Consider the following 23268-nt stretch of genomic DNA (forward strand, 5'->3'; position numbering starts at 1 on the left):
GAGAGAGCTCCTTCCTGATCAAGTTGCCACAAAACACTGTTCTTATGGTCTTTTACATGGTCTTGAATGGATATTAGACAGTGTGGCTCAAGGCGTCTTGTTTCCCTAAAGCTGCCGCTGGAGTTACATCACTGGAACGAGCGTTTGGTTGTTGTGTCACAGCCCTGTGCGAGTGTGTTTTTGTATGAGGGAGTTTGAAGTGGAACATCAGTGAGAGGGGACAGATGGGTCATTAATTAGCAAGCTGGAGACGAAGATGATTAATACATCAGAACACAGCTGCCTCCCATGAGACCGCAGTGTAACAAACTCCTCTGTCCTCTACATACATCTATGTGTGTGTGTTTCCGTCCGTCTCTCTGTGTTGCATATACATTTCCAACACATCTGAGCATGCATGTTGTCAAAGACGCACTTATGCCTCTTTGTATGTAGATGACATCTGCTAATACCTCTGCCCCCTCCATAAGTGACCACGCAAAGTCTGCTGTGTGTTTGTGTGTATTTAGGGTGCTGCCTGACTTGTGTTGGCACTCCTGTGGCTTCAGCCCAGCAGGCAGGATGAGCGGCAGCAAGAGAGAGAGAGAGAGAGAGAGGGGGGAAGCAGAGGAACCGTCAACAACAAACTCATTAAAACACACAACAGACATCAAAGACGGTGAGAACCACTCAGAGATAGAGAGCAGGAGCAGAGAAAAACATGGATAAAGGGAGGAATGAAGGCAGAAAAGGACGTGATGAGCGGGAAAAGGTGCCAGCAAGTATCACTGGCATGCGGGGGAAAATTAAATGTCAAAACCAAACTAGGATAACATTTTTATAATATGATATGATGGTTTATTCTGTCATTATCAGAGCTGCTAAGGGTGTTTGGAACTTGAAAAGACATTGATGCTGGGTTGCACCAGTTTGTAAATCCATCACTAAGTTAAATCCTCCTTAACTCTTTGTAATTACTAGCTAGTTTCAAACTAGTGATTTACCAAACTGGGTTTCACTGATAAAGCAGTCTGAACCAAACCATGTAAACAGACAGTCGCTGTAGCACAATGAACTGCAACAATAATAAGACATATAATTAATAAGACATATCCAATTATGCTGTGTCATAATGTTTTAATTTAAGTTGTGTAGGATTATGACATGTCTTTTGAAATCTTCCCACTTTACATCACTGTTAAAACAGCAAGCATCACGTCAGATATGTTGACTATACTTGATATATTATAGTAGGATACAAACATATTTATCACTATAGCCTACATTATAATTAGCAAGCTAACTTTACTTCAGTTAGTTCAGTTAGCTAGCAGTTATAACTGGCAGTATTTAGTGTTCACTGTAAATGGGTCATTAGCAAGCAATCTTTTTGTGGAATGGCTCAGTTAGCTACGTAGCATTTGTTTTTAACTCTTCACTGTGTTAGTAAGATCACAATAGTTTTGACACTTGCTTCAGTTTGCTATGAGGCAGATATAACTGGAGGTTTTTTACTCTGCACTGTAAATGGGCATGTTAATGCTCTATTTTTGGTAGAGCTGCCCTCAGCTAAGGATTTTCCTATTGATTAGTAGTCGTCAGTTCAAGCCATGAGTCGACTGCTCTTCCCACGTTTATAATAATTTCATTATTTAAATATAGATTTTGGCTAATGGAAAAAATGGTAATGATTCTGAATGTGTTGGAACAACCAGCAATATGAACATTTTGTTAATTTATTTCAACACAGTATCATCTTGTTCAAAACACAGGAATAAATAACTTTCAGCTTCACAAAAACGAAGACACACAGACTTATCACCATGATGGAAGATGTACGCTAGAGCTGCAACAATTAATCGAGTAACCGATTATTAATCAATTATTAAATTCTTCACGAAATATTTTGATAACTGATTAATTGGTTTGAGTAACTTTTTAAGAAAACAATTCTTCTCAAATTTCTGGTTTCTCTACTTGTCTATGACAGTAAACTGAAAAAGTTTGGGCTGTGGACGAAACAAGACATTTGAGGACGTCATCTTGGGCTTTAGGAAACACTGATCAACATTTTTCCCCCATTCTCTGACGTTTTCTAAACCAAACTAATCAATTAATTGAGAAAATAATCAACAGGTTAATAAGTTGCAGCCCTAATGTATATTTACAAATTAACTCGCTAAGTAACTTTGCTAACACCTCCTGTTCCTGCTGTGTCTTCACCGTCCCTTGAGTCACAGTCCTGACTGGGCCGCTAAGTCTTAAAACTGAGCTAACGAGTTACAGCACAGTTAGCAACAGTGACTACAGTGTTACAAAGAAAAGGTCTGTGTTGCAACAATCCACTGGGCCTGATTGGAGTTTGGGGTGCTTTTTTAGTTTTTTTCTTTGTTTTTTGTTTAAGACTCAACTACAATTTAGTTGACTTTTAGGGTGCAGCCCTAATTTTTGGAATCCATTGACTGTTCCACATAGCCTATATGTTGTATGACAAATGTAGGAATTCTAATAGATGAATACCAAAAGAATAATTACACAGACAAAGTTATATATGGTAAGTGGCAGAAGGGTGGAAGACATGTTAGAATGGTGGGAGCAGAAAATAAAAGCCAAGCAGAAATGAGTGACGAATTGCATTTCAGTCGCTTCAGGCACACGACGAGGCTTGCTGGGGTAGGCAGGGTTATTAGCATAAGGTAATATCATTCATTCACTGATTCAGCTTTGGACGTGGCATGTCATGAGAGTGAACAGAGAGAGTGCGCCAGAGATGGAGGGGGTTGATGGGATGGAAATAGGCACGAGTCCCGTGCTGAGAGGGGCAGCTTGGCAGAGTGGCTACAGTCTGGCCTGCCCTCTAATTCAGGCTTCTGCCTCTTCCGCTGCTCTCTATTCCCTTGTTATCCGTCTTTCTGTCATTCTCTACCTTTCTGTCTTTTCTACAGTACGTCTCCTCTCCCCATAACCTGACTTTCTGTCTCCTCCCTCGCTCTGTGTCTCACTACTTCAGTCCTTATTCTGTCCGTCTCGGCACAGTTACAACTGCAGCTGCTGACAGCCCATCATCTTGGGTTAGATCACCACCCCCTCATATGACTTCATTGTGTTGAGGGGCTCCTGGGTCTCATTCCTTTACAGATGATCCCATTTCTCTTTGAAACAATAGAAGGACAGCTCCCTATTTATATTACAGTAGCTACAGAGATAGGAGAGAGGGATTGCAGGAGAAAAAAAAAAGGTACCTTTCTTACAGGAGACTTGCATATGATGAAGGGTTTAGTGAGCACACGACTTAAGTTTGAGACTGCTGTCACAGTTTAATCTCTATAGCCATCACTGTTCAGAGTCTGCAACAGTAGCTGCTAAAGCATGGCATTACATGGAATTACATCACAAAAAAGAAGAAATAATATGATTTATGTCTACAAGGTGACAATTGAAATACTCATGTTTCTGAGAAAACAACAAGCCAATCACTCATTTCTACAAAGGTGTATGTGCTGTGCTTCAGTACTAACTGTGACAAATTAACAGTTTGCAGTTTCTGAAATCATATTGCGGTAATCCAATTACACTGTAATGTGTTACTCCCCAACCTGAGGCGCTGGCTGAGCTCATTGTTGCTTTGCTACAGGAACAATAAAGGACTTTTATTTGAGGTCAAATTCAAGTTCAAGAATGTAATCACAAAGAAGCAGAGGTGGCCAAACTACACACATTCTTTACACAAGCAGAAGTACAGATACTTGCTCTGTTCCTGCTGGCTGAACCGGTCTCCCTTTGTTGTCTGATTTGTCTTTATATGTCTTTTAAGTTGTTTTTGTCGAGTTATGTCTGTTGTGCATGATATGCACTGATGGATACACCAAGGAATCATCTTTTCTAGTCCTCAACAATAAGAATTTCCCGCAAGTAAAATGCCAGGTCGGGAAAGTAAATCTAGCAACTCCCTTGCTTGACTGGGCAAGTGATAAAAAAGAATTAAACTAAATGAACTATTTTGATCATATATTAATTATTTATGTAATATTTCATGCGAAAATGGCAGAAAATGCTGTTTTCAGCCTTTCAAATATGTCAATTTCCTGCTTTTATCTGTTAATTATCATATTAAACTGAATATCTTTGGTTTTTGGAATGACAAAACAAGACATTTTAAGCTTGTCCTCTCAAAAAGGGGAAAAAAATGGAATGGACATTTTTCTCTATTATATATATATATTATATATGTTGTCAGAAAAATAAATAAACAAAATAAATAAAATAAAGTACAGCCACATGAAAACTTTACTTGAGCACACTAACGAAATATTTGGACTTTGTTACCTCCCACCTCAGCAAAAAAAAAAAAGTAGAAACAGTAAGAGAAAAGGCCGCAAGTGTTATGAGCTTCTGCATGACAGATAGGAGATGACTGTTCTCTAAACATTAATAAGTGTCTGGCCATAGGGAAAAAGTGTACACAGGGTTTTTATGCATCAGTTGCCTAATTAGATGACATTGTCCAGCAGCTGAATCTCCAGGTCGTTACGACAATGTAACAACAAGAATTCAACCGCCACCACAACAAAAATGGAGCAGAATACCCAGAGGCGAAGTATCCAACTTCAAAGTCTTTTTATTTTAATTAATTCGGGATCCTCCCCCATGCACAAGAGGAACATGGAGACAGTAAGAGAAACAGAAATGAAAGCAAGAGAAAAAGGGAAAGAGATTAAACTCGAGAAAGAGCAACAGAATAGAACAAGCTCACTTTACAGCTGTTGTTAACAAGAGCCTTTTCAGAGTCTGGACGTGTCAGTAACTCAAGCCTTCTGGGAAACCGGGTTTTTGTCTGAGGATAATATTCCATAGGGCAGAACTCTTGAGGCCAAAGAATTGGAGCGGGGTATAACAAACGGGGAGTCACGCTTGTCTCATAACCCACTGGCTGGGGCCCAATTAATGAGACCAATAGGGGATGCTTAAAACTATAAAATGTTAACACTTTTTGTTTGCATCTCACGACCAAAAGCAGTCCATTTGTGCATTTGTCTGGGCAAGCGTGTTCCCCTACTACCAATTCAGCATAAAAATATTAGAAAAAAAATTCACGTTTCAACTCTGAATGAACTCCTTTGACCTTCAAGCTATAAGCGACTGTATGAACATTCAAGGGATCTCGAAACGGTGGGGGTGCGGCGATAAATGGGAGCAGACAGCTAAAAGATGCTTGCTTTCATTTACAAGTCTTGTGGGGGGAATTTAAATAAAGTTGCCGGGAGAAAGCAGGAAAAGGAGGAAAGGGAAGGGTACAGAAGGACAAGTCTACTGCCGTAGTCAACCACTCTTAGGACTCAGCTTTATGAATCCCAATTGCCTTTTTCCCTTAAGCCTTATTATGAGAAAAAGCCATCTTAAATGGACACAAATCCAATAGTAATTCAAGTTTTTAGCCACATGAGGGGATTAGTATCAAGAAATTTCTCTGTAGGTTTTGAAAGGGAATAATGAATCGTCATGACTACTGAACAGCAGCGAGGAGGCCAGACACATGCTGGCATTTGATTTTGTTTATAAGACTCTTGGATATCCCATGAGCCTGAGTGTGCTTTTAGCTTCCCAATTATTTGCGTGGGTCAGAGACAGACTGACCCAGGAGTATGAAAAACAAGAAGAAAAGATGGAGAGAATGAGAATGAACAAAAAAAGGCAAACGCAGAAATACATGCTACACGAAGCAAAGCCACATCACGGATAATTTCCCAACTTTCTAGACGCCTTTATTAAACATCAGATTACTGACTGAGGATATTGTGATATTTGAATGCAAAGAGATGGGAATTTAATGCTAAGGATTAAGGGGGCCTGGACTGAGATGAAGTGGGGTTAGTAGAAAACAGTGATATGGTTGAATGGGCTTAAAGGATCTTTCTTTTTCATTTCAGTCGGCCTACACTGGATTCTTGTTGGAGCAGTGAAATTCAGTTGCATGGATTAACACTGAGACAGTAAAATAACACATACAGTCTTTGGCTGTTATTCAATATGATCAATATCCCTGCTTAATATAGAGAGCAAAGTGTTTCTTTCCTTTGCTTTTTGAGCCAGCAGTGATACACTAATCGAGCTGTTGTAACTGAGTACATCTTACAAATGGGCATGGAGAAAGAGCAGAGCAATAAACAAAATGGGGTTAAGAAATCAAGGGAAAAAAAGACACTTTAATAAAAAAAAAAGAGAGAGAGAGAAACATTGGTGCTTGCAAATATCACTTCTGTTAACAGCTTTAAAATCATTACTTTGCTATCCAGTATATTAATTAAAAGCATCTGTCAAAGGAGTCCAAGCTCTGGAACCAGAGAGCGTCCTTTATCTTTTCTTTTAAACACACTTCGGTACATTCACACTGAATGCTGTAGGTATTTTCTTGCTTGCAAAAACAAAGAATTAGCTGGCAGTCACTTGATAACAATCCAAAATGCAGTAAATGATGAACACATTAGCCAAAACCCCAAGTACCCTTCTATATTTCCTTTTAAGACTGATGATTTTATGTCATAGTAATTTCTGTCTGAAACACTGTGTGGTTGTAGCGGATGGCAACCATAGCTCACATGCAGTGCACAAACCAAATGGAATTTATTCAGGAAAAAAAAGTGCCTTCTGCTGCTAAAAACATGACTGTGGCTGCTGTTTTATTGTGGTTTAAGACTAGATTTAAATGCTCTCATAAATATTGTAATTATTGGTTTTGGCCGGACATTCGAGTAAAAGAAATGGCTAGGAAAGTTTATTTGGGTCAAAAAGTTTTCAAATATTTAGGAGACGGACAGCATGGAAGCCACACTCACATTCGCTCATGAACTCTATGAACACTCAACAAAAATATAATCGCAAATGCTCCCATTTTTTATGAATTGAAGTAAAAGACTTTTCATTTCTCCCAAACTGTAGTCACACATTTCTTAATATTTGTGTTGTGTTAGTCACCTGACAGGTGATGGATTATTAAACAGCAGGATTATTGCACAGGTGTACCTTGGATTGGTCACATTCAGGGGCCACTCTAAAAGCTTCATCTTGAAAAACAACATTTATTAGGCACTGAAATATAACTATTTCACATGGGATTAAAGACTTCAAAGATTCTGGCAATGTATTATGTACATAACTGTAAATGCAAATGTTTGTACTCTATTAGATTTTAAAATTTCTTCATGATCTCATCATTTGCTGTAAATTAACTAAAGTGTCCTTATTCATACAGTATTGAGTTTAAATACTCTATACAGTATACTGCTGAAGGACAACAATCAGTAAGAGATAATATTAAAATTAAATGATAAATTAGAATTATGTGTAAGTGTGCTAATACCTGTGTAGGCACGTGCAAAAAAAATGTAGTGTGTATTTCAGGTAAAGTGTATTTATGGATTATCATTTGAAAATGGAATTTAAAACATACTGTATATCATCCGCTTGTCAGATGCGATATCATTTATAGAGATTTTACTGATGCAACAGATATTGTGTCTTTCATTTCTGTCTGAAGCCGTTGCAACTCTTATTTGAGGACAGTTTCTACATGCAATTTTCATCTGTTCATTGATTTGTGAACTATTTCTATCCCTATAAGGAGGTATGAGTGGATCTGTAAAATGATTTCATCATCAGTTGCACGCTGCGCAGCTCATAACAAATCCTTGTTATCCAGGTCCAGCCGTATCCACAGAAGATGATATCATTAGGTTGGTGCTACTGGCTGGGGGCTAGATAAGGAATATTTCTGTCCTCAAGACTCGAGCAGTGAGATTCCTGACTAAAGACATTATCATCATGGTGGCTTGCTTTGACTGCTTTGTGCAGAGAGAGGATATGGCAGAGCTTTGATGGATTAACAACGGGTTCTGAATAAAACATCAATATTTAGAGTTATACATATTGAGTATAGTGATAGTAAAGTCCAGAGGAACACAGCGCAGCTCTGTAGCTCACCTAAATTAGCTACGCAGGCCATGTAAGTAAATGTGTTTCTGTTAATCTGAAAGTGACATCTGATGTATGCAGCCTGTAGCTCTGAGAGGGGCTGAGATTGCAAGATACCACTAAAATGAATACGGTCATAAACAACTGCTCAAGATGAGCCTTACAGCTCTGGGTGTGATTTGTTGCTTGGTATGCCTTACCCACAGATGTCCGAAAAATGATGTTGAATCAAAGATATTTGCATTAGAGGTACAATTTAGCAGGCTTAATATATCTGTATTCAGTTTCAAAGGCACTACTGATAATGTCTATACATTATAATGTGACAGAAGTGAACAAAACACAAGAAAAAGTTACAGAGGCAGCAGATGCAAACAGCTCCTCTGGTTCTGGTCATTGTCCTAAGCTAGGCCTAACTAGTCACAGCTCTTTGTCCATATTGAATGCAGAGATGTGAAACTGATACTGATCTACTCTTCTACCTCTCAGATAAAGAAGTGAATTTCCAAAATGTTGGAGAATTCCTTTAAGGCTTAAAAGAGCGACATTAGTTTCACATCTTAAAGTGATAGTTTGGATTATTTGAAGTGGGGCTGTATTAGGTACTTATCCACAGTCAGTGTATTACCTACAAATGTAAAATGGATATTGGTCTATTTTCTAACCTGGACAAAAATGGGAAATAAGTGGTAGCCTGTTAGCTCACTTGGTAGAGCGTTTGCCCCCATGCACTAATGTTCTCTGCAGCAGCCAAGGGATCCAGCTCTCACCTACAGCCCTTTGCAGCACATCATCCCCCCACTTTCTGTGTATATATATATATATGAGAAGACAAATAAATGAATTTCCCAAAACGTTGGAGAATTCCATTAAGGGCTCAAAGGGGTTACACCAGATTCACATCTTCAAGTATAGGCTTTGATTAGCAGAGTGCCCTAAACAGCAGGAAGGCTGCCCTCTAACCAGATAATTCAGGTTAAATCTCTTGTGTCAATCAGCATCCCCACTGAAGTGTCCTTCAGCAACACAGTGAGACCCTGCTGCCTCCAAAGACACGGTGCTGTGATCGACCTTTACGTCTTACCACTCCATGAAACTGTAACAGAAAATCCTATGGAGTTTCTTTCGCTTTTCCTTGACACTCTCGAGTCTAAACCTGCTTCATATGAAAAGTGCCATGATATAACTTATGTTATTTTTTGGCTCAATGTAAATAAAATGGACTTGAACTGACTCTTGACTTGACTTTCTTTCTCTCTTTCTTTAATAAAAATCAGCAGCCTTGGCACCATTTGCAGAACGGAAAGAGTTCAGCTCCCACAGCATTATCTACAAAAACCTGGCTTGTTATTTTGCAATGTCAGGCAAATTGGTTCTGCAGTATACAACAGGACATTGTTCTACTGTTGACAGTCTCATATAACCCACATGATTCTGATTTTCCTCAGCAGCCTTTACTTATTTTCGGGCACGGAAACAAGTCTTTCGAAAAAGTTTTGCAAATTTTAAATATGTTTTATTAATGTACACATCTAAATAAATAAATGCCATGTATTGTAGGTATTTTGAAAATACAGTATTTGGAGCTGGAATAGGTGCGGGACAGTGAGGAAACGGCCCAGCTCATTAGGCAGGATTTCCATAGCTTGTTACAAACCACCTGTCCTCTACGTTCACCTCCCACGGCAACAGCTCCAAGTGGCAGCCTGCAGCACGATGGGCTTCGCTGTCCTGTCCTCCTCCTGATTGGTTTCCGTTGCAAATGGATTTTATATTCACAAATTAATTTGGCCAAAATGCCTGCTTAGCTCCTGTATGAAAAACCAGATGAGGGACAGAAAGAGACCGAGATAGAAAGAAAGAATGCCTAACAGCAGGAGAGAGCCGTGCATACAAACAGCCAGACAGCGCACATCCACATTTCATTGGCTGTAATACAATTATCTAGCTGCCGGCTTGTTGGTATATTCATATGACACGGTTATTCATTTTGCCTTATTTTCTAAAATGCAATAACAGAGAGAGCAGTGTGTTGGGTCTGAGTCATTCTGACTGATGGGAACCCAGAGGCCGTTGCTTGGCTCTGTGTTTCTAAAATCTTCTGACTCATTGCTACAGTAAAAAATGTTCGGCAAAATACCAGCATCTTTCCAGCAAAGTGCTGCTATGAATTTCTACCAGTTATGTAGCCAGAAGAATGAATGTACGCAGTGGACACTTCATACTTTCATTTACTTTGGTCCAAGGTTCTTGGAGACAATTTTTAAAAAAATATTTTCACTGCATGAAATGTTTCATAAACACGTGCAAACATGGTGTTAAATAAAATCAAATGAGATGTGTGATACACAAAACAGAGCATGTTAAGAATAAACAGTGATACAAATAGAGATCCTGTGTAAAACATAAATAAAAACAGAATGTAATGACTCGCCAATACTTCTTGACTTGTATTCAATTGAAAACAGTGCAGCGGCCTGAGCTCATCTGAGATGGAAGATAATGCCAAGACACATTCTTCATGTGATGTGACAGTGTGGTTTTGTAGTAGAAGAGTTCAGTACTGGCTGCCTGTAGTCCAGACCTGTCTGCTATTGAAGACGGGTGGTGCATTATGAAGCAAAGAAATACGACAACAGAGACCATTGACTGTTAAGCACCTGAAGTCGTATATCAGGCAAGAATGGGAATTTCACTTTTAAATCTTCCACAAATTTGTGTCCTCAGTTCCCAAATGTCCCAAGTTTTTTGGAACATGTTGCACAAACACATATCAAATTCAGAATGAGTAAATATTTACAGCAAACGATAAAGTTAATCAGTTTGAACACTAAATATCTTTCCTTTGTACTGTATGCAATTGAATATGGATCAAAATGTTTTTGCAAATCATTGCATTCTGTTTTTAATGTGACATTAATCTGGCTGATCTGTGTGATTAGTCAAAAAGTGAAAAAAAGATTATATTTCAGTGGAGGTGCATAGCCGCAAAGCCAGGTTGGAAGCACCCAGAGGAGGTCGCAGGGACGTGCTGTGTACACAAACATAACAGCATAATGAGAACCGTGGCTGCTGCAGGAGATGTTTGCCAAGCAGGCAACCTGATTGGATAGCTGGGTGCCAAGAGTGTAGAAAATCCCAAGATGAAGTGTGAAGGTTTTGTATGTTTTGTATTTGTAAATAATGCGGAAGTGTGCACAAGCATAAAACTACCTCATGTTGGTTTTCGCTCACTGGAGCCAGAGTCTTCAGAGGCAATTTCATATCAGCTTTGCAACCGTACACTGGCTGCATGAATCACATACAGACATCTTTTACTTTAATAACCACAGTCAAGGCATGCTGCTGATTAAATACTATAATCCTTTTTGATTTCAACCGCACCCAGCATTGTGCAAAAGGTTACCACAGAGGTGAGATAAGCAGAGCTGTCAGTGGTGCCTGGTTAGTTGATCCTAAAAGAATACTTTGTTGAAATCTAGGTGTTGTTCTCACTAAGCCTCCCCTTAAACTTTTAAGCACCATCGAACGTGAGGAAGAGGGAAAGAGTTCCGGGGACCTCAAGGAGGTCACTTTTATGTAGAGGTGACAAATGTCGACTGGGGACTTTGTCTTTGTTAGTCAGCTGATAGAAATCTGTGGCGAAGCACAGAGACAAAGTGTGGATTTTTACATTCTCAGACTCAAATAAATACCAATGGGTTCTACTATTATACATAGGTTTACTATCAGTTTCTCTTAGTTGACAATTTGACACTGGACAGAAACTAGAAGAGTGATCTCTGCCAGGCAGCACGTGGTGAAGCACCTACTGCAATGACACCAAAACAGCCAGAGGAGATGCAACCAGAGGAGATTTGCAAAGTTTTTTGCACAGTATAGTGCACGTTTTCTTATGCAGTTAGTGCATATAGTGTTACGCAGAATTGTGTGGAGGTATTTTAACCGAATGTCCTGGGTGTATAAACTTAATGATTAAAAAATAAACAGGACAAGAAGTCCAAACTTCTCAATTTAACATAGTTAGTATAACATTTTTGGAGAAACTCACTGAAGCTGAAATTCTGAATAATTGACATATGGTGTTGCCTATTCATAGCTCAGAGCCTGCATGTCCCACTGCTGAAGTCATGGCTATTCAGAAGGTTAATATTTTGGCATAGAGCTGATTAGGTCTGAACCCAGTAACTGAATTTAATTTCTCCAAGTAGCCTAATGTTCATGTTTCAAAAAATGGTCTCATTACAATGAAATGACTAATATGGGGACTAATATTACCACGTATGAATACACTTCACATCTGTCTCAACAGCTCAACATCTGTCCAATGTCATTGAATCCACAAGAATCAAGAGCTTTCCAGTCATACAAAATTCATATAATACCAATACAGTTTAGACATGACAGCAGCAGAATTATTCAGATACACCATTTATAAAATAGGCAAAATTAAGACTTTCATACTACATGCAAAAAATTGCATAGTTCTGGCCCAAAATTGCATGGGATCAGGGTAGTTCCAAAAACACCTCCAATACTACCTAAAACCATCCCAAATACAATTTCTTTATCATTTCACAGCTGTTAAAAAATTATATATTTTTAACACACTGATATTAAATCTGTACTATAAGTGTATCGACCAGTATGCAATGTTCTGGTATCAGAATCAATATTGGAACATCTCTACATGGGATTAGCATGACATGAACATGTCTGCTAAAGGTGAGATTCTTGGGTACCCACAGAACTCATTTTCATTCAGGTATCGAGAGGTGAGAGATGAAGGGAACCCTTTAAAAACGGTCGTGCCAGTTTTTCTATTACCAAATTTAGCTGACAGATGTAAATGTCACACACTCACTCACAAACAAACCCATGATCCCCTCCACACTCAGGCCTGGCAGAGATGATGATGCCACAAACAATACGTGAGAGCTAATTTTTTTCACATACTGAGAACATTTTATGTCACGTTGGCTTAACATCTAGCTTGGCACTGTCTGGTTTGTCACCTCCATATTATGTTTGCAGTCTCTCATTAGATTTTATCTTTGAAGAAAACATAAAGCCACTGGGAAAGACTGATAGAGAACGGTTGGTGTTTTATTCCCTCAAGATACTGAGATGCAGAGCTGGATACAGTTTGCCTGTGAAATCACAATGAATAACTGACATGACAGTTGTGAAGTTTTCATCACGGCCCCACAGCTTTAAGAGTCCTTGACGGTATTTTGCCATATGACTCGTGGCAAAGTGACACACCAAATAATCTCACTTCCGACTCATGGACCGCAGCACATTTGCGCTTGTGGAAAATTCATGTGCACTTTGCAACCACTGGGTATGCAGGGCTTTCTGGTTGCGCTGGTAGATGCTCTTTAAACCCACTTTTCCCCTCTGAGAGCCAGCTTCCTGGAAGAGGCGACTGATTCAGAGAGAAGATGTGATTTTCTAGGAATGGCATCACTATCATCATCATTATCATCACTCTGTATGTGCATCTGGATGCCTGCATCGACATGTACACTAAGACTGTCAGCTCCTCTCTCTGTTTCTCTGTCTCCTCCCCTACATCGCAATTTAATGGGAGTAAACTGTACTTGTTATTGCTCTTTTGAGACTCATTCCTCTTAGTTTTATGCTATAATCCTCCATAACATTTGATGCTGATAATGAACTAAATTAGCCTGTCTGAAACCACATAAAGATCGAACTGGAAAAATAATGGGTTTTGAATTCCACAGTAGACTACAGATAATTTCATTTCTGCAAACATATTGCTGTTTAAAGCAACAGTTTGACAGTTTAGGGAAATATGCTTATTCACTCTCTCAGTGAGAATTAGATGAGAATATCAATACCACTTTGACGTTGGTATAACAAGTATGTAGCTTAGCCAGGAGCTTAGACTGGAAGCAGTGGGAAACAGCTAACAAAACTCTGTCCAAAGGTAACACAAACTGCCCAGAAAGATCTCTTAATAGCCCTAATCTGCTACTTGTTGGTCATCTTTTTACACTTCAGTTTTTGTATGAAACAATATCCATTGGTTTATTTATCCATCCATCCATCCATCCATCCATCCATCCATCCATCCATCCATCCATCCATCCATCCATCCATCCCAGCAATGCTTTCCAGCTCCTCTGCCTCAGCTCTTGTCCTTTTTGCATATGCATTCATTTTGTTGCTCCATGCTGTTTCTGTTGTTGTCATGTCACTCCACACTGTGGAATGAAAAACTGAGTGTTTGTGTGTCACTCATAGCACCCTCCAGTATCAAGGCATATGACATGCTGTTTCTAAGCCTCAGTGTATTTATGATGTGCTTTCATGTTGGTTAAGAGAAACTATTGAATGTTTTATTAAACTACTATCTATTTGCTATTGATGACATGACTATTGCGATACATATGATAAATACCTTACACATCATTTAACTCTGTATTCTTTAGTCAACTGGTCATCATTGTTAGACATGCAGTGGTATACCTTCACTTCACCTTCACATATATATATATATATGTCTTGTCAACAGTCTTGTCATAACCAATGTTACCATAACTCTATTACTCTCTGTATTCACTCAGTCTATACAGAATTTGGGGAAAAACATTCTCCTACTCTGCCCTCTCTGCCAGGAACACAGCAGCAGGAACTAAAACCGTCTAGCATGACTCCTCTCAGGGATTTTTAAGTACTTTTACGAGTTATGGAGTCGGGGTTTGCTGTTATTATTACTTAATTCCGATCGTTTTGGCACTTTTGTACTCTGTATCATTTTATGTTTGTTTTTTATTTGTCTCTGTATTGAGTAGCCTGTCTTTAACTCTGACTGCATTGCTGTTGTGTTTTGACCAGGCCTCTCTTAAAAATGAGATTCAAGGAGATTACCTGTCAAAATAAGTAAAAAAAACCCAAAAACAAACAAAAAATAACCCTACTTACTGACTCACTATGAATATTTACCATACAGATGGTACGGAGAGATCATTTTCTTATGTAACTCTCAGTGAGAAAGAGAGAAGGAACACATTTCTCCAAAATGTAAAGCAGTATCTTGCTGTTCAAATCTCTGCTTTCATTTCTCACCACTGTTTGCATCATTGTTACTCTAGACACGAGTGTCATAAATACCTCAAAAGTGGAGCATGCAAGATTATTCCTCCTAAAACCCTAAGAAAGTACCATACATCTAGTAAAATGGAAAAAAAAAGAACCTGACGTTCACCTATTTCCTGTTAAATTGACTGTGTTGACAGCTGCAGCCTCACCTGTGGGTGTGCTGGAGGCAGGTTGGGTAGAAGCGAGGGCTTGTCATTTAAACCTTGAGCGATGATGAGTGAATCACCCTGAACGTCGACATCATGGAATCCCAATAGCTTCTCTTTCTCTTTCCCGCCTCCACTGTTTTTTTCTTCTGCTTCCCTGCCACTTCTGATCTCTCATTCACGCTTCTCTACAGTGTCAGCTGTCGCCCTCTCCGCGTTTCTTCCCCAACCCTGACCTTCTTCTTCTTGTCCTCCACTTCTTTCTTTCTGCCTTTTTAACTGTAAAAACTAAATAACTGTGACAATAAGGGTCCTGTCTCGAAGACTTACTGCTATTGCTACTTGTCAGTTTAAATTTATTATGTTTTATTGGGACAGTTGCCTAAAAATACAGAGCAGACATAACAGAACAGCTTTGGCTACCACTGCAAGTAGCAGCCCAGCTGGAAATGACATGTTTTATCTGATCTTAAATAATTGAAGTTCTGCAAACGAATCTCCCCTCTCTTTGGACTCTTTTTGTCATCTCGTAGCCTGATGCTGCTGAACACATCATCTTTTTAAACCTTCAGCCACATAACAGGAACAATAATCTGGTGTGATTGACACTTTCCAAAGCTAAAAGCTTTACACTTGTCAGCTTCTCGTAAAACCTCCAGAGAAGTTCATCTGAGCTCATGGACTACGGAAATTGGGGCCGGGTTCTGCGAGAGTGTGATAAGGTTATGAGCAACACAGTTAGTCGATTTCTTTTGGGGTGACGGGGTTCGGAGGCAGCGAACGCCTCGTTTCTGCGAGCAAATGAGGATGGTGCTACCCAGCAGGAGGGTAAACACACTTTAAAAGACACAGAGGAGCACATGTCATGATGTGTGTCAGAATTTAACTTGAGGCGCCGCCGCCTGCTCAAGGGCGTCTTAATGCAAAATAATGTATCACAACCGACTCATGATTTGTGGGAAAAAAGAAGCACAGAAGGCTCTGACGTAAAGCAACTGTGATTCCAAGCTGCTTTTACTGCAGTCTCAAATTTAGCTTCCAAAAATATAAACGACTCTCTAAGACTTTGCATATCTTGACAGATCTCAGCATGGTTTTAACTCAGTCTACCACAAATACACTTCTCCATTTCCTTGCCGTTCAGATTAACAGCTTTGCTTTTGACCAAATCTGTTTTTTTTCAGTAGGTAATACACTATAAAAACATACTCTTTTCTCATCACCTTAGTTTAAATGTGCAAGATTTCTTTTACTCAAGTCAAAGCCAAACTATACAACAATTTCCTAAAACAAACAAACAAACGAAAAAACATATAACCATAATCCCCTTGAATAATCACTTGGTGTGAACACATGGTGGTGACAGTATCTATAGAGACTCTGCCCTCTGCATGTATTTTCTTATTTTCTCTTTTGCTGTGCTCAATGTGCTTCTGCAACACAAAATGTTGCCAAAAAACAAAACAAAATTTTTTTTGGCTTTTATGCCTTTTATTTTTGGCACGGTCGAAAATAATGACATGCAGCAAAGGACCACAGGCAGGACTCGAACAAACAGCCACTGCAGAAGACTCACAGCCTCAGTACGTGGCGCAAATGCTCTACCAAGTGAGCTACCAGCTCACCTCCTACTTCTTTTTAACTGGCCAACATACTCAGTGTAACTTTTTCTGGGAAAATGTAAACTCAGGCTTGTTAAATTTGATTTCAAGGAGAATCTGACCTGGTGGCAGGCATCTACGCAGAACTAGCCAACCATCTCAAGTTTCTTTGACAAGAAAAGTTAATTTGTTCATTTCAAAACTACGTCAACTTGTCTTTTCAAATTCAGTCCACTTAAAATTTTAAGGCAAAAAGGTAAAACAACTAGTTTGTTTTTACAGTGTAGCATGATTTGATAGCCATGTAACTTATAAGCTGGGTTCCCTGAGGTCTGTGCCTCAGGGAATAAATATTTGAAATTTACTTGCAGCACATAAAGGGCAAGTGGAAGAAAAACAGCAGCAGAATTGGAGTTATAAAGGGAAACAGCAGCTTTATGTTTGCTGCTGTTTCAGCGGTATTGAATGTGGTACAAGATAATGCTGTACAGAGACCCGTTTGAGAGGAACAGTGAGATTTCCACCCTGAAGCGATTTATCTTGCCCACCCCAGTGTGACCCCCTACTGGGCTCTGCAGGCATTCAGATGTAGAACACAAAAAGACCCAGACTCTCCAGCTGCATCAGGCAACACTCGCACAACAAATCAAACAAAATGTGTACACACAACACACACAAAACACACAATAACAAGAAAAAACCCTCCCCTCCTTACTTTCACACATGGTGGCAGTGGTCAGTGACAAGACAGAGTGTCTCTATTAGTATCAAAGTGGCTCTGTCCACCCTAACAGATGGGTCTGCTTCCCCCAAGGTGGGCGAAGTGATTTACTCCATCTTCACTGTACTTTGCCTTATCTAATTGGACCGACCGTGCCCAGGAAGCAGGCCAGTAAATCATGTCACTATCATGTATTTATAGATGAGGTCATGTAACACTAGTGCTGATGGCAGCTACATAACATCTATATATGACACCTGTTACCGTGCCAGCTGCTGGCAGGGTGCCCAAAAAATGAGATGGACACCGCAGACAGAGGAGACAGAGAGGAAGCGAACCATGATAACAGGAACTAAAATTGTGATTATGACTGCGCAGATAAATATGACATCCTCAGACTCAGACACCAGCCGAGGCCCGGCTTCGCTAATGTGTGTTCCTGCTACTGGAGTAGTAAGTGCAGGGAACCACTCTGGATAGTGTCTCTGCAATGGTAACAGGGCTTGCCGCAAATAGGAAAGACACATTCCCAGCGTTCCTACGGTTGTTCTTGGTTGACTTTCTGGCGTCGATATCTGGAACAGACATTCCTGACTGCATGACTCCCCGGGGAGCTGAACTTCCTCTGCGTAACCCGAGCTAAACAGAAACTTCCAGGGATGTCCTGCAAGTCACTGATAGTCAGAATCAGAAGGATGAAGTTCAGTAAAGGAAAGAAACCCCGTCTATCTGTCTGTCTGTCTGTCTATAGATACTTTGCATAACTTGAGAACCGTTAATCTGATCTACTTTGCACTTGCCAGGTGTATTGCTGAGGAGCAAAGGGTGTCCTTAAATTCTTAATTTTTTGTGAATTCTGTGATTCCAGACTAATTTATACATACGGCCATCTGCATCAAGATAAATTTTCTGCCATTTTTATGTGACTTTGAGCAATTCTCACCAAATTTAGCACAAAACATCTCTTGACTAAGCTGGAAAAAGCTACTTTTTTGGACTTATGATATCTATACAGTTTTATTATAGCTGGCTTTCAAAGTCATATCTCCAAAACACTTTATGCTTTTGGGACCATATTCAGTGTATATTGTTGCTATTAAACTTTAAATCTGCTCTCCCCCCCGCTGCTGTTAATAAGTTTATTTGTATGGTGCTTCTATCTTGATCTCTGCTCCTTATCATATCCTGATTTTCAGAGTTCTCTTCATCTCATCATCACCACCACCACCAGTGCCTTGACTCACAAGGCCCACATGTCAAAAAAAATATTTGCTCAATTTTGTTAAAATTCTGAAGTCATTCATAATCTAAATTAAGCAGCCGCCTGCAAAATGGAAGAAATAAAACCACACAGCATGTATTTTCTCTCTGACATCCCCTCTCTGAGGTTGGGTTACAGGACAATGAAGGACTTGGTAATAAAAAAGTAATTGCATTAGCTTGATGGCTTTTACGAGCACTCTTGGCTACAGTAATCCAAAGGGAAATCTATGAAGGAGGTGTACAGCGCTGCCTGGAAAACACCCAGTTCTATCAAATACTGATAAGGCTGTTTGTATGTGTATATACTGTATGTGGAAGGACTTTTGTTCATTATTTTAATATATATTAAAGCTGACAGGTCAATTAAGAAAATATTTAAATTCAGGAAAAGGCCATTTTTGACTATGATCTGTGTTTCTGGCATGCATATGAAAATTCAATGAGAAAAAGTCATATTTATGTCATAGATTCTATAAGGATACATAGATAGCGTCTCCATGTTTGTACTGTATGCATGATCTCATATGTACACGTGGCTGAGAGTTTCTCCATAGAGCTTTAGTGGACAGGGTGCTTGCTGCTGCTGTCACCACCACGCTGGCCAGAGACGATAGGTGATGTGTCCCTTTTTTTAGAAACCATAAAAGAAGCCCTGCGTGCTATTAAGCATGCATCAGCACACCCCTTTTTTCATCGGCTTTAAGAGGGGGACACTGGAGCACGGAGCCGTTAACCTGTGTTCTCAATCTCTCTGTCACATGAAATGAACAAGCTCCCAGGTAGCTCAAGTTTGCAAAGTCAATTCACGGTCATATTGTCCTGCTGCTCCTCTCCTGTCATCTCCCGGGGGAGAATCCTGTCCAAAATCTTGTAAACCTAAATGACTTCTTGGACTAACACTCCAGCTCTGGCTGACTGCTGGATGTCAATGCCCCGCACGGCAGACGCAGGTATACTTGTGGTCAAAAGTTCATACTGTGGAGAAACAAAGCCCTGCACTGCTGAAAACAACGGAGGCAGAGACTACTTTTTACATGTATAAGTGAAACAAATCCATTTTGGATTTTGTGGAAAAAACAATGGTTGTATATTATAGACAGACTGAGTCTTATTTTCTGGTGCAGCACCGATATGAACATTTTTGGAACAAAATAATCACAGTAGTTGAGTAATTAGAACTGAAAGGACATTCAGAAAACAAACATTCCAACTTTTCTCCTGCTGCTTAAATTAATACGTAATTATACATACAATAAAAACATAACTGCTTAAAATATACATCTATTCAAAATATGTTTTAAAGTTTACTATACTATACTATCAGAGCACCAACAGCTCAACAAAATCACAGCACGGGTAAAATTGAACTAATTGTGGTGGTCGGCAGTTGAGAACAATAATATAGCACATACAGTGCAATAATGTTTTTGTTCCTGGAGAAATAATAAATGATGAATAGGAAATGACATTTAAATCTGCTAACAATGCCAAGCCTAATCAGCTGCCATGATTTATTTTATTGTGAAAGCCTAAAACACAGCCTTTGACCCCACATTCAGCCAAATAACGGGACATTACTGACAGCAAAACAGACCAGCTGCTAAAAGCAAAAGTAGCCTGTGCAGAATACCAAATTGTGGACAAAACATCATTGACAGCCAAGTTGGATGTTTGGGAGAAAGAGGTGTGATCAGAGACTGTGGGAATAATGCTGTCAGTGGATTTGCTGCTTGCAAAGCCAAAAAGTATTAGCTTTTGATGGCCACAAGCTAGGCAAGTTAGTGCTGAGGAAATACATCGACAGCTGCAGGAGCACAGGACAGGAGCTGCACCAGTGACGAACACAAGTGAGTGACTGTGTGTGTAATCGAAGTTGGACTTACATTAATGATTAAAAGTGGGTCCAGAGTTGACTTGGAGTTAATTGCAGGTAATGGGTCAGTTCTGCTACTCAGATTTGTGGGTGGGGGTTTGAAAAACTGGGCCCTTGTTGAGCTCTGCAACTGAATGCTCACTAAGAAATCATGAAATCTCCAGTACAACATGTTATATGAATTACAAACAGTCACTTGTTTTAGATCTGTCAGTGTCTTATGTCCAGACTATAGCTTCATATGCTACATATATGTTAATTGTGTATGTCTGTGTTTTGAAAGTGGATGTGCATGTTTCAGGATGCAAGAGATTCATGGGAACGGAATGCACTGAGGAACATTTCTGTCCAAGGCAGCTGCGTCTGAGACAGAATGAGATGGTTGGGAACAGTGTGGGAGACTGAAATTCTCCTCAGCCAGCCAAAACAACACACACGTGCTTAGAAATTCATTTCTAGGCCTTCTCTTCCTCTCAAGGTGACCACAGGAGCTGATTCTGGGACAGTGAAAAAAAGTAAACGTGAATAACTTCATAGTGTGATAAACCAACTTATCCTTATCATTAATTTCAATAAACTTTTCTAAAACACAAATCCATCAAAATTAAATGTCAGGTTTCTTTCTATTTTGCAATCCTATAGCAACTGCTGGAAAACATTAATGATTGAACTTTGAACTGTAAGAAAACTTTGACCACTTTTCCCACTATTTTCTCCCTTCTCATCTTTTTACCCATTTGCTGCTGTTATACAACTGGAAAAGAATCAAATTATAAAATAATGAGAGTCCATGGAGACATCTTCAGATAACAGTGGAAACAGTTGGGGCTTTTTCAGAGACATTCATCAGTTTACCTGCCAATGTTCCTTTTTGATCAACTCCTCTCCCATATTTCACTTGTTTTTCTCTCCTAACTCTTGTTATTTTTAACTAACCTGATTCTTGACTGACTGGCCTTCACAGAGGAGTTATTTTTCAAAGTTACTGTAATGGGATTGCCTGAGCTAGTTGAAATCTTCAGTCTTGTTAAAGAAGAAATAAAGGTTCAGAGACGTGAAGGCTTGAATTGAAAAAACACAACAGAATTTACGGGATGATGTACAACCAAGAGTAATTATAAACAGACTGGTCTCTCACTGACTTAAGTGGCTGTGAATATCATGGCCTACATCCAGTTTTGGTCATTTGCTGCTCTTAACACCCACTGTCACTGACTTCTTCTCCCATCTGTGTTGAAATGGAGATGATATGTTTTACATTTCAAGCAGTTGCAACAGCGAAGCTGCCGAAAAAGAAACCAGCAGTCTTGGAGCCAAAACCAAAGTGGACAGAGCCACTGAAAATGAAAAGCACTCACATATTGAGAATGTACCACAAAAAGTGACTATCAACACAGTGTTTCTGAAAGATCAGACGAAATGATGCCAGTGAGGCTTGTTTTGCTTCCAGCTATCAGATACTATAGGTCTATAGGTCAGTCCTGAATTTAAAACACCTGATATGAAACTAAGAAAACTTAATTTGACTTCACATCAATAGATGAACAAGGCAAAGGAGCTAAATCCCTAAATCTTCATTCTTTACCACCTCACAAAGTTCGATGGGGACTGTATTTATAAACAGGCGCACATTTATGGATCTTAGAGCAACATTAGCTCTAATTTTGAAACCTTTTAGCTTTGATTTGGTGTCCACTAACTCCTGAGGCAAATATCTATCTATTACTTATGTCCTTATCACTTCATGAAGTTCCTATGGATCCCCTTTTAGCTCTGTTTTGGTCTCCACAAAATAAATATCTGTTTTGCTACTCAATGTGCCATTATGTTCATAAGCTAGTCGTTAACTTTGAATGCTTGGTGATGAACAGGTTGTGTTTTCACTAAAAAGTTGACCTGTATAGACAAAAATGAAAAAGAAGAGAGCAGTGAGAGTGAATCAAAACAAACTTTGGGCCATAAAACCAAAACAATGAGACCCTCCATAGAGCTGAGGGGAGTTTCAAAGTCAGGTTTCTGTTGCTTTGCTCTATGACAGACACTTTTTTAAATTATACATAATAATTTCATCCATTGTTAATGTAAAAAAACATTGATTTAAGCAGCTCTGAAGGTACACTTTAAAAGCCAAGAGGTGCATATTTTATTTAAGAATTCTGGCAAAAAAAGACACTAAGAATAAATAATTTTTTTTATCAAACCAACTCGGTGGTTGTAGGCACTGTATCCAGTAGAATAGCTTGTAATTCACTCCATCATTTAGAAAATACAGATGATTCAGTGCTCAAAACTATTATTAAACTCTGGTTATTGTTCCCTGGGTGCAGCTCAGAGAACCACTGGGCTATTTTGAGTTTGTGGATGAATCAGAGGTCCCTGTTGTCCTCAAGCCAGCAGAGACGTGCTGTTCATCTCACACTGGTGTCATTAGTTCAAACTAAGTATCTTCCCAGTGGCGACACACTGTTCCTGCCTGGCAGCCTCACAACAGGACGAAGGACTCATCACGCACACAGCACACACACACAAAGGAAGCGCACGCACTGACACCAAGAAAATAGACAGTCAATCACTCTGCCTTCAGCCTTC

General features: G+C 39.4%; 1 protein-coding gene across 5 annotated transcripts in view; it reads right to left on the reverse strand.

The window, feature by feature from the left end:
- Positions 1-23268, reverse strand: part of mid2 (midline 2) — a 230590-nt gene that overhangs the window by 66760 nt on the left and 140562 nt on the right. The window lies entirely within an intron of this gene.

Source organism: Lutjanus erythropterus, chromosome 5 (assembly GCF_056507025.1).
Source record: "Lutjanus erythropterus isolate fLutEry1 chromosome 5, fLutEry1.hap2, whole genome shotgun sequence".
NCBI classification, from domain to species: domain Eukaryota; kingdom Metazoa; phylum Chordata; class Actinopteri; order Lutjaniformes; family Lutjanidae; genus Lutjanus; species Lutjanus erythropterus.